Genomic DNA, 12,732 nt, shown 5'->3' with positions numbered 1-12,732 from the left:
TGCATTTTCCACAAGTTCCCAGGGAAGGCTGGTCTGCGAACCACACTTTGAGAAACGCTCTTTTATAGAGAATCCTCTTAGTTTTTCTACTCTTCTTATGTAAAATTGGTCATTTTTAAGAAGAAAAAAGCCAAAAAGGTTAACTTGCTCAAAGTCGCAGAGCCCTGAGTGGCCGAGCAGGTTTGGATGTGGGTCTGTCCACCCCGGTTCCTAACCACAGCCCATTCCCTGTGCCTTTCCAGCGAGGCCCAGCCCAGCCACGAGCAGAGCACATCCCTGACCTCACAGCCCTGAGCAGAGAACAGAGGGAGCGTTTGCATTTTTACGGTGCTCATGAGGTGGCATGCGCTAAGTCCTCATTGCAAGGACCCTCACAGCCCTCTCTACCCCATTGCAACTGCAGCAGGGGAGACAGGAGCCTCCTCATCCGGGAGGTTTCAGTGGGCGGGGCCGGGAGATGGTGACATCACTTCTGCTCACTCCCATTGGCCAGAACTCAGTCACAGGAGCATAGCTAACCGCAAGGGACGCTGGGAGGTGCTCCCAGTGGAAACCGGAAGTGGGGCTTGTGGGCCACACCACGGTCTCTCCTTAGGGTTTTCGAGAGCGGGTTGTCATTAAACCTCAAGGAGGTGTTAGCATGACGGCTGGATTGCTGAGCTGGGTGCGCCCGGGCCTCCTGGCCCCGAGCACGACGCTTCCCAGCCTCCCGGGGAAGGGCAGGGAAATCAAGGGCAGGAAGGCGGATGGTGTCGAAGGGCCCAGGTCGGGGAGCAGCTTTGGATGGCGGCCGGCCCTGGACCAGGCTCTGCGGCCCTGGACTGGGGGCTGCCACGTCGGCCGCACGACCTGGGCAATCCCTTATCTCCGAGCCTTGGTTTCCACGAATCCCAAGATGGTGACATGGGTCTTGCAGGTTGTTTGTAGGAGAAAGTCATCTACCCCGTGGGCCGAGCAGGGTCAGTCTGAAGTAGCGTCCGAGTCCGGGCTTCGCACCCACCGCTGCACCCGAGGACTACCCAGGAGCTTTCACTGATCCGTGTCAGGTCTCCATCCTAAAGGTCTGATTCATTTGATGGAGGTGAAGTCCGAGCACAGGTGGGTATTTTATACAGATTTCCACCTCACTCTAATGTGCTGCCAAGCTTGAGATCCACCCTCGATGACCTTGACTTTCAATCAGAATGGACCCATGATGCCAGCCACTCGGGAGGCGGAGACGGGAGGATTGCAAGTTCACAGCCAGCCTCAGCAACCTAATGAGGTTCTAAGCAACTTAGTGAGACCCTGTCTCAAAAAAAAAAAAAAAAAAAAAAAAAAAAAAAAGTGCTGGGGAGTGGCTAAGTGGTTAAGCACCCAGGGTTCCACCTCTAGCATCAAAACAAAGAAAACCAACCAATTAGTAAGAATGCACCAATGAAGAGCTTCTCCTTTATTTTGAGGGAAGGGATCCAGGGTCTCTAATGTGGGAGGAGGCTTTCAGGGGGCTAGGACTGAGGTTGACCTTGAGCCCCTTCCTGATTCACCCCCTACCCCTCCCATTGCATCCGTGGTCTGCAGCAGGGAAGGCTCCATACACTTCGGGTGCATCTCAGGGAAAAGTGCTGCTGTACGGAAGGCCTGCTCTTCGCCAGCCTGCCTGGTCCTGCAGTTTTGTCTCTGCTCTGCCAAGAGTGGACGGCGCCAAAGCTGACAGATAGCCCTGGCCCCCTCCTCCATGCAGAACAGGGAAGCATGATAATTTCTGAGTGATTACCAGGTGGAACAACTTTCTGCCAGCTAAGGTGACATGTGGCAGTTGGCATTTGAACAGGTCGCTTTACAGGAACAGCAAGAGACAGTAACTGCCACCTTGGGGCTATTACTTTCAGAGAGAGAAGGAAGGCTACAAGCTGATGACTCTGGTTATTCATGCGGTGTTTCCCTGGAGGTGAGGAGAGACTAAGCTTTGCGGCAGCAAGAAGAAGCTGGGGACGATCTATTTATTTAACAGGATATTCACTGTGAACCAGGCACAGTTCTAAGTGTTTTACAGATTTTAACTCAATTAAATCCTTGCCACAACCCAATAAGGTAGTCTTATCTCCATGTTACAGATGGGGAAACTGAGGCACAGAGGAGGCTAAACCAAATGCTCAAGACCCCACGGCTGGTGTGGGGCAGAGCTGGGATTCAGATCCAGGTGATCTGGCTTTAAGGTCACTGCGCAATGCCTAGGGAGACCACCAGTCCCCTGTCCCCACTTGTTAGGGTTATGAAATGGAAGTTCATATGCCCTCTGTTCTTATTTAGAAGTCATAATTCAAGCTAGCAATGCTATTCAAAGAAACATGTTCTGCTGGGCGCAGTGGCGCACACCTGTTATCCCAGAAGCTCTGGAGGCTGAGGCAGGAGGATCACGAGTTCAAAGCCAGCCTCAGCAAAAATCAAGGTGCTAAGCAACTCAGTGAGACCCTGTCTCTAAATAAAATACAAAATAGGGCTGGGGATGGGGCTCAGTGGTTGAGTGCCCCTGAGTTCAATCCCTGGTGCCCCCTCACCCCCCACAAAATAAACACATTCTGTTATACTGACCTGGGAGATATCTCTTTGTAGTGACCCAGAAGGCCAGCCTCGCATCAGGGGTCCATGCTGGAGCAGGCTGGTCAGAGGAGAACTGTGCACGTCTCTAAGGGGTGAGCCCACTTGCCTGGACCCAGGAGCTGTACTGTGAGGGGAAGGGAGCCACCAGGCTTCAGCACGCTCCCATTCTCATAAAGGTGGCCTTGTTCCTGAACTTGAGTGATTCCACGACTTCCTGCTAAGTCACTGGGTACGTCCTCGGGCGTGAGCTGCTTCTTCCTTACTCCCTGTCTGCTGGCTGCGTGGAGGATCGGCACAGGCGTTGACACCCTAGACAGGGGCTGGAAAACTGTGGCCCCTGGGCTGGATCCTGCCCCCACTTGTATTTGTAAGCGAAGTTTCACGGGAACGTAGTCATGCCCAGTCCTTCCTGTTGCTCTTGCTGCCGTCAAACAACGCAGAGCTAGACAACTGTGACAGAGACCACAGAGGCAAACATATTCACCATGTGACTGCAGGAAAAATGTGCCCGGGAAGATAGAGGAGCTGGTTCTGAGTAACACCCAGAAGGCTGCGTGGCAGCCAGGCGTCTCCAGCTGCAAGAAGTCCATGTTTTTTCATGTAAATCTGCCGCAGTCTTGGCTGGGCACAGAATCACGAGCCACCACACAGCTTTGTAGATTCAAACAGCAATTCTTTATTCCCGAACTCACACCGGCCTCCACACACGTTCTGGGGCAATCCCAGTTCTCCTGCCACCCAATTCACCTACTCCACGAGGCTTTCCTCCCAAAATCCTCTCTGAATCTCACGAGAACTCCAAGGGAGCTCAGGTAGCAGGAACGCCCTATTTCCAGCAGCAATAATCCTCAACATCAAACTTCCCTAAAATCCCTATTGTCTTAAACTGGGAACGCCCTAAACCCAAGGACCGGGATACTATACTTCCTCAAACTGCAGGATACACCCTAATCCTGGATCCACCCTCGTCCTTGAGTAGGGTCACTTTTCTCAAACACACATGCAATGTCAACAGCGAAATTCCAAGGCAAGTCCATTTAACATGGGGTACACTGGCAAGGAAATTTCGATGCGTCATTCCTACTTGGCAATGGCCCTCAGCATAAATCTCTGATGTCTTGGGGTTTACTTACTAATGCAACCGGTATTATTTATGGCAGTGAATATAACGCCTGGCAGGTTGCGAGCAAGCAGATGATAACTCCTTCCCCGTAGCTGTAGTTTTATATTCACATATTCACGGTATGCTCTCGTGGTATCAGTCACCTTTCTGTTACTATGACAAATGGCTGAGATGATGATAAACTTATAAAGAGAAAAGGTTTCTTTGGGCTCATGGTTTGGAAATTTCAGGCCATTTTCGGTTGGCTCATATACTGTTGGGCCTGTGGTGAGACAGCACATCATGAGGGAACGTGGGGTGAAGGAAGCTTTACCTCGTGGCAGCCAGGAAGCCAAGTGAGAGACAGAAAGGGGGATGACTCCCATTATGTCTCTGGGGGGCATACCCCCAGTGACCTCTGACCTCCTTAGCCCTGTCTCGCAAACCACACCACCTTCCAGTTGTATGAGCTGAGGACTGACAGGGTTTCGTTTGGTGCTTTGAGCTGGGGTCTTGCTAAGTTGCCCAGGCTGGCCTTGACCCTCCTCCTCCTGCCTCAGCCCCCAGGGGTGTGCTGGGACGCATGGCCCAGGACCAAGCCTTTACCGCGTGGGCCTAGGGTGACATCCAGATGCAAACCGTTGCAGTCACACTTGGAGTGGCTCAGGGCTGCCTGGGTTCCACATCCACACCTCGCACACAGCTGCAGTTTCTTCCGCCGAGAACATTCTTTCCCTTTTTCTTGGGTTCACTGACCCCTGGGACTCTTGGGGGCCTCGGGGGTGGCAAACTCCCCTTCCTCTCTGTCCCTCAACACAGGGTGTTCTGTTATTTGTCCCCAAATAGCCTTGGACAGCAGAGTTCCGTGGACAGAGCTGAGCTTGGGTTAGGCTGCGAGGCTTCAAGCCCTGGTTGAGTGACCACTTGGAAGTGGTCAGTGACGCACTCCTCTCTGCCTCAGTTCCTCATCTGTGAAATGAGAATCAGGATCTGGTCCCCCCCTTGGTGTGGGGTGGGAATAAGGTGAATCAGGAGACTTCGGAAGGGCACCCGCCGCAGGCGGAGCTCAACAAGGTCACATGATGCCATCCTCACGTCCTGTCTGTCCTTTTTGGTGTGCCAGTCAAGTGCTTGGCCACCAAGCTGCACCCCAGCCCTGGCCTCCCTGTTCGGTCACTGCTCTGGTCACAGCTTGTGTGACACGTGGCCGTGGAAGCCCCTCTCCGGCGCTGGGCCAGGCACTTGAGGACCCGGCTCTCGGAAGTTCTGGATGAAGCACTGCCCGGGCTCATCCTCTGTCCTGGGCGGTGCCTGGGGAGGGTCCAAGGCTAAGGGGAAGCCCTATGGCCTGGACCAGGCCAGCGACTGGTCCGAGGAGACAGACGTGAGCTGTGAGTCCAGACGTGCGGGCCCAGGGTGCCCTGCGAACCCCGCGCAGCCAGCTCCCTACGGAAGAGGGATGACAACGGCTGGGCAGGTGGCCGGGTTCTAGAGGGCTGCAGCCAGACTGGGGCTCTCCAGGCAGGTGGCCCGCCACCACATGCTCAGGTGGACACCTGTTCCTACCCTCCGCAGCCAGGGGCGACCCAGCCGGCTCACGGGGCGAGGAAAGCCCTGGGGTCTCCTGACCTGTGGGGCATGTTCCCACCGACAGATGGCACCGAGGAGCACAGGGGTGGGTGGGGAGAGCGGGTGGCCAACGCCCTTACCCCCCAGAACCTGGAGTCTGGCCCTGGGTCCAGGCCCAGTTCTGCTTGTCTAGCAGCGCTGGTGAATCATAACAATTATAATAATGGTGAGCAACACTGTTGACCCCCCCCCAGGGGCACTGAGGACAGGCCATCTAGGTCTCTCCTCATCCCATGACAATCCTGGGAGGTAGGGGCAATTATGAGCTTTATTTTACATATGAAGAAACCAAGTCTCAGAGAGGTTAATTAGCTCACCCTAGGTCACAGAGCACAACCAAAGATTCAAATCCATGTGGACTGCAGAGCCCAGACTCTTTAACTGAGCTCTTTACCCTGTGGGCACTTGCTGATTTAGACACTGGAAGGAGGGAGGGCGCCTGGGCATTCATGACACTCGATTTGGCCCAATCTTCCTACTAGGAAGTGTATTGTCTCAGGGCAGGTGTCAAGGTTGTGCATCCCAGCTGAAGTGGTGGCATCGGAGAGATCCCTGGCCTGGAGAATATCAGCTTTTTCTCTCTAGTGATCAAAGGGAAAGAAACAGAACTGAGCTCCTGTCCATAGGCTGAGGAAAGAGCCCGGCAGAGTGGCGCTCACTTGTGATCCAGCGGCTTGGGAGGCTGAGGCAGGAGGATCGAAAGTTTGAGGTCAGCCTCAGCAACTTAGGGAGGCCCCATGCACCTCAGTGAGACCCTGTCTCTAAATAAAAATCAAAGGGTCTGAGGAGGGGGCTCAGTGGTTAAGTGCCCCTGGGTTCAATCCCTGGTACTAAGGAAAAAAAAAAGATAAAACACAAGGCTGGTGCGACATGTCCCCTCCCCCTTTGGCACCCTCCTGATTTGTTTTGCTTACTGGGGTCATCACTGCATCCCATCCCCACCCCGTCCTTTATAACCTCCTGCTCACCATGGTCCCCGTGGTGACCGCTGGCTCACCATCCTTACATCATGACCAGGATGCTGCCCATCAATGACCCTGGGCAGCAGCACCAAGCCGTGGCCAGGCTGTCGGTGCCACTGTGACCCCTCACACCACTCCGTGTCCCCGGGAGCCCTGCACACGGCCCTCACAGCACCAACCCGCAGCCCTCTGGCTCACTGTGCCCTTCACAGCGCTGCCCGTCTGCTCTGCCCATGGTCACTGTGGCCACCTCGGCTGCTAGGGTTTGGATCTGGACGGTCCCCAGAGGCTCCCGTGTGGAAGGCCTGGTCCCCGGTGCCGCGGGGCTAGAGGTGGCCTTTGGAGGGCGACCTCAGCAGCGGTTAATCCACTGGAGGGCTCCTGTTGCAGGGGGCGGGAGGGAGGGTGTCCCTGGGGACACCCAGGTGGCCTGGGACGGCATTTCCTGTCCCTGGTCCTTTCCCTTCCCTCCCCCAGCCGGGAGCTGACCGGCCTCCTGTGCACTGGCTCCTGCCTCCGCCATCACATCCTCCTTCACTTGGGCCCAGGAACAACGGAGCCCCTGAGCAGGGACGGAACCTCTGCAGCCCTGAGCCAGCCAACCTTCCTGCTCTAAGGGGCTTTTCTCAGGCATTTTGTCACAGCAACAGAACCTGACCGGCCCACCCCCTCTGCCACCCCGGGCCTCGCCACCATGGCTGGGATTTGATCATCACCAAAACAACTCGGTTCCAGTGGCGGAAGTTTTGAGTCTCTTCTGCAACTCGAGGCTGGTGCTCAATGTCCAGTGTGTGACTGGAGCCTGGGACTGGGCCGCCATCATTCCCAAGGCCACTTGCTGGTGGCCCTCTTTAATGATGGATTCGTGGACACTCCCTGCTGGTGGCTTTGGGTGGCACAGCAGCCTGTGAGATGTCTGAGTCACTCAACACCCAGGCACGCCACAGGACCCTGCTGCTGCCCTCTCGATCGTCCCCAGGGAGCGGAGCCTGCAGACAGACCCCTTGGGCTCTGCCCGGGGTCAGCACGGTCCCGGCCCCTTCCTTCCCAGACCTTTGAAGCCTGTCTTTGGCCGTCCTGCTCCTGGCTTCGGGCCTCCCTGCCCAGCTCGGTGATGTCACTGATCATTAGCACATGTGTGTGGGGGTACGAGCCTTAATTAAATAAACGCCTCTTGGCTCCAAACAGAAGATGGAAGAGTGTGTTTCCCACGGCCCAGGTTGTGGGGGCCTCTGGACGGCCACTGTCTTTGGGGGACTGGGTGAGGATTCTGAGGAAAGCAACTGACCTCCCCCCCGGGCTTCAGAGGGGAGAGGAGCCGAGCCCAGCCCGCACCTGAGCCCGGGCCATCTCAAGAGCTTGCAGCTGTGGGTTGGGGGTGCGGGGTGGACCCTTCTTGGCCTTCTCCCCTCTCGTCCCTGCCCCATGCCTCTGCCCACCGCTGGGTACTGATCTGCTTTCCCACTACCCAGCTGCAGAGCTGACTTTGGTGCCTCAGTTTCCCCAATCTGCTCACAGTCCTGGTAGTTGTGACCGCACCAGCACCACCCCCCAATGCTAGTCGTGACAATCATCAGCGGATGCAGGGCCGGGATTCAGTGGCCCTGTGGCCATTCTGACACGTCTTGAAGAATGAGTTAACCACTCCCAGAGCTCTGGGAGGGCCTGACAGGGCAGTGGGGAGGCTGAGGTCCAAATCCTAGCTTTGCTGCTTACTAGCTGTGTGACCTTGGGCAAGACGTACAACCTCTCTGTGCTAGGAAAACCAGGGGCACCACAGGAAGCAGGGCCTGGAGCAGGGAGAGGCAACTGAGGCGGAAAAGGGGACAGCACGGTTACCAACCCGAGGGTGAGGGCCTCCTTACAGTTTGCGTCCTGAGGGGCTCTTCTGTGTCACCTTGGTTCCTAAGAAGCCAGGAGTCTCCAGGCTGCTCCAGGGGTGACAGGCCGAGCAGTCCCATCACAGGACCCTGTGGGGGCCGCTGAGAGGGGTGAGCGGCATGTCAGTGCTGTCCGTTTATTTCTTTATTTATTTGGTGCTCGGGACGCAGCCCAGGGCCTCTCCCCTGCTGGGCAAGGGCTCTACCTGAGCTCCACCCTTGACCCGAGTTCCCTGAACCCCTCCTTCGTCCTTGGAACCCCCCTTCCTTCCCACTCTAGAAGCAGGAGGCTGCTCAGCGCTTGCCCCCCGCTGGGGTGCAGGACCTGGACCCCAGGCACGGGGTGAGGGAGGGCCTGGCAGTGACCTGTGGCCATGGTCTGGGTTGGAACACTCTCCTTGCAGTGTAATTTGGGAACCGTTCCTGGTCTCGGGGACGCCAACCTTGATGCCTGGGCTCTTCTGGAGACTCTGTGGACGATCTTAGTGCATGAACGTCTTGTGACCTAAACCAGCCGTGGTGGATCCCGTGGCTGGCCACCAAGAATCTTATCAGCACAGGCAACATGAGGGGCCTCTCGGGGCAGGGATGTCCCCGAGCCGTGAGCCGGGGCGGCAGTGGGTAAGTGGAGACCATCCGGGAGCTGGTCCTGGACCTCCCAGATGTGCACTCTTGGAATTTTTATGAGACCTCCGCCCCCCGCGGCTCCCAGTTCCAGACACTGGGGAAACGGAACCCGTCTCTTGACTTAGTACCAACTTCCCGTAAGAAGTCGATTGGCTGAGCCCAACTTGGGACATGTCAGGTCCCGTCACTGGGTCCAGGGAGGAGTGCCGGTGGGTCCCCTCCCGTCCCTTGGGTGGTTTCCAGGGAAGGGTTCATGGCCAGCTGGGCGGACAGGCCCCCGAGTCGGCCTTGGCCACACACGTTTCTATCTCTTTGGTGGCTCCACCCCGTGTCTGGAAAGGGCCCAAAGGGAAGATCCTGACCCGCGCTGGGCGCACGTGGCTCTGACCCGGGGGCACAGTGACAGAGCGGATTCAAGGGAAAATCAGTTTTCCTTCTCCGCTCTCCCCTCGCCATCCCAGAACACCACTCACCGGTGACATCGGGGGTCTGACGTGGGCCTGTGCCTGGCGAGGTCCCAGCTGCTCCCGGGGACTCTGGGGGGTCTTCGAGTTGTCCCGAGCACCCGAGAGACCCCAGAGTGCCTCTGATGGGAAGCAATAGAACTCCGGAGGCCAAAGGTCCTTTTAAAAGAAAGTAAATTGGAGACACAGCTGCTGATCAGGCCACTAGGGCTGGGGACTCCAGGACACATGGCCATTTACTTTACATCCAACCAGGTGGGGGCTGGAGAAGGCCCGCTGTCCCCACATGCCAGATCAGGACAGACGGCCACTTTTCTTGACCCTTAATGGGGTACTGGGCTCTAAGTGGGTGGAGAGTCCCAAGCGGGAACTTGCAGAGCAATAGGGCTTTTCACAGATCTGGAGTTTCCTGAGGGAGAAGCCACATGCTCTGATGAAGAGGAGGCTGGACCGTGCCCCACTGGCCTGGGGACGGCCCTGACCCAACACCCTCGCCTCTCCACGAAGCAACTACTCGCTCTGGGTGGCCCGTGTGCCCCATCACGCCGATGTGCACGCGCTGGTAGTAGGAGTCACGTGGGCGTGCAAGGAGAGCCCTCTAATTAGTTTGGCTGGCTTCCCTCCCTCTCCAGCCCCCTGCCTGATGGGAAGGGGAGTGTCCCCTAAGGATTCCTCAGAGAGCTGCCCAAGACCCTTAGCTTCCGGTCCTTCCTGTGGTCTTGCCTGCAGCCTGCAGTCACCCTCTTCCTTTTCTGGATCTCCAAAGTCATCAGCTGCCTTCTCGTGCTTCTCAGCACCCTTTGGTCTTTCCCACGCCCTGGTCCATCTGGAACATTCCAGCACTCCTTCCTCTCTGGCAGCCCCTCTGGGGTGCCTATCCAGGGTCCATTTCCGCTTCTGATGCCAGAGTGCTGGGGCGGGGGGAGGGAAGTGGGCGAGATGCTCCACGGAACCTGCCGGAGCTCTGGGGGAGGGAAGGCCATGTGACGCAGACCCGGCCAAAGAGATGCGAGCTCGGCTGCCCCTTCCCCTCCCGCCCTGCGAACCGTCTGGAGCCAGGAGACGCCTGGGGCAGAGGGGAGGGATTGGGGTCAGGATCTGGTTTCCTCCTCCCCCTGCAGATGGGGCTTTGGACTCAGGCAACCTGGGTTCAAGCTGGGCTCTTGCGCAAAAAAATAGGCTGGAGGTGTGACCTCCAGCCTGGGAACAGAACAGCAAAGTCCTGGACTCCCTAACCAGAGCACCGCGGACCTGCCCCGGGCAGAACTTGCTGATCTTTCTCCTGCCTCACAGTGAGGGCACACAGTAGGCGCTTAACAGATCTGTATGCAGTGAACAGTTGTACAGGTCTTAGCAGTGACACATCCAGGAAATCTGGCTTAAAAATAGAATGAATACCTGGCGCAGTGGCGCACACCTGTACTCTCAGTGGCTAGGGAGGCTGAGGCAGGAGGATCGCGAGTTCAAAGCCAGCCTCAGCCACTTAAGGAGGCCCTCAGCAACTCAGTGAGACCCTGTCTCTAAATAAAATACCAAATAGGGCTGGGGATGGGGCTCCGTGGTCGAGTGCCCCTGAGTTCAATCCCCGGTACCCACCACCCCCTACCCCCCAAATGGAACAAACAGCCCACCAGTGTTCAGGGTCCAGTTTCCTGTGGGACAATGAGGCAGCAGGGTACAGAGACGTCTCCCCACGAAGCAGATCAGCTTTTATCAAATTTACACCGAGGCTTCCTTCTTGAAGCTCTGCATTATTTAAGACTGCATTTCCCAGGGGCATGAATGTAAAGCAAGATCTGTATTATTTAAAAATCTGAGCATACAGAGAGTCTCTATGAATATCTTTAAATCGCCCCATTTCCAAATCACATCAGGGAAATTGGCCTAGACTGGGATGTGCCGTTTTGGAGGGGGTTGTAGAGATGCTTGGGTGGACCGGAAGGTTTCTGAGATTAAAAAAAAAAACAAAAAAAACTTGCAGCCTAGTACCTGCCTCCCAAGTCTGCGGTGTGGCTGCATCAGAGGTGAGGCTGGTCCAGTCATTAGGTGTTAAAAGTGGTTAATGTGTCAACATTGAAGAATGATTTGCTTTAACAAAATTGCAGCTGATTTCAGGGTCATTCCAGGGACCGGCGTGAATTATTGAAAAATTAACTGGTGTCTGTTTTCCCTTTTTCTCTCTTGGGCATGGGACCCTTCCAGGAAAGGGTCCTGGGGTATGGCTCTGGGAAGACCAAAGGGCGTTTGCTGTTGGGGGCATTGTACATGCATGTGAGCACATCAGTAGAGACAGGTCCCCAATTGCTCACTTGAAACTACTCTCACTTGTTATGGACCCTGTTTTACAGATGAGGAAGCAGAAGCACAGAGACGTTTAGCAACTTGTTCAAAGTCACACAGCCAGTGACAGGCAGAGGCAGGCTTTGGATGCAGGCAGGGAGCTCTCAGTCTGTTCTTGGCTCCGTGCCTCTCTACAGCCTCAGGCAGAAACTGGAAGGATGCTGACCACAAAACTGAAGCCTGAGCCCTTTCTAATTAGTTTGGACCAAATCCTGGGATGCGTGGAAGATCCACAGAGAGGAGAGAACTCGGAGCAGGCCGGATTGCCTTCACTGCCTGCACTAACGGGGCTGTGAGTCGATGTAGAAATATAAGAAAATGGGGCCTCTCTGGCTCCCCAGGAGCTCTAGGGCCATCCCTGTGGCCCTATAAGAATGTCCAGGGCTCCTGACTGTATTTTGATATGCATTCTTTTTAATTTAGTTTTATTGGAATAAGTGCGAGGCTGTGTGTGCATAGTTTGAAAATCAAAATACCCACGGACGCGTCTATAAAAGCACGACCGCTCGCTCCTTTTTCTTCATCTGTTGTCCTCCTCCCTCTTCTTCTCTCCCCACTTTTTTTGGGGGGGTTAGCAGGGACTGAACTTATGGGTACTTAGCCACTGAGCCCCATCCACAGCTTTCTTTTATTTATTTATTTTTAAAATTTGAGACAGGGTCTCGATGAGTTGTTTAGGACCTTGCTAAGTTGCTGAGGCCGGCTTCGAACTCCCGATCCTCCTGCCTCAGCCTCCCGAGCTGCTGGGACGACAGGCATGCGCAATCCCACCGAGATCACATGCAATGCTTTTTGTAATTTCTTCCAGGGGCTCTTTATGCAAATACGAGCAATAGACATCACGTTCTGTCCTTTACTGCTGGGGCTGGCTCTGAGCCATACTCAATGCATTTTTGACTTAAGATGTTTACAAATATGGGTTGATCAGGGGGTAACCCTAGGGTACGTCAGGGAGCCTCTGCACTAGGGTTTTACCCGCGAGTTCTACAGTTGACTGAAATATATATGCACATGTGTATATTTATATAAATGGGTCGTCTTCAGTGCCTCACTGAAGGGAAAGGAAATGGATACTGTCGCAGCCACCAGGATGGAAACTGCACATAAGTCCCCACCCTGGACCCATCCAGGTCTCAGGCCCCCTG

At 55.5% G+C, this 12,732-nt stretch overlaps 1 long non-coding RNA gene across 1 annotated transcript; it reads right to left on the bottom strand.

Moving 5' to 3' along the window:
• Positions 1–3,692: 3,692 nt before the first annotated feature.
• Positions 3,693–10,147, bottom strand: LOC308652220. Its single transcript, XR_014022755.1, has 3 exons — positions 9,971–10,147; positions 9,257–9,406; positions 3,693–5,895 (listed from the first exon to the last, which is right to left on the bottom strand). It is a non-coding gene; the product is annotated as an uncharacterized lncRNA (long non-coding RNA).
• Between the last annotated feature and the right edge of the window lie 2,585 nt (positions 10,148–12,732).

Source organism: Spermophilus citellus (genome assembly GCF_964194105.1).
Source record: "Spermophilus citellus genome assembly, chromosome: 6".
In the NCBI taxonomy this organism is placed as follows: Eukaryota; Metazoa; Chordata; class Mammalia; order Rodentia; family Sciuridae; genus Spermophilus; species Spermophilus citellus.
Note: the sequence above shows the minus strand (reverse complement) of the source record. Positions and strands in the feature narration are given on the sequence as shown.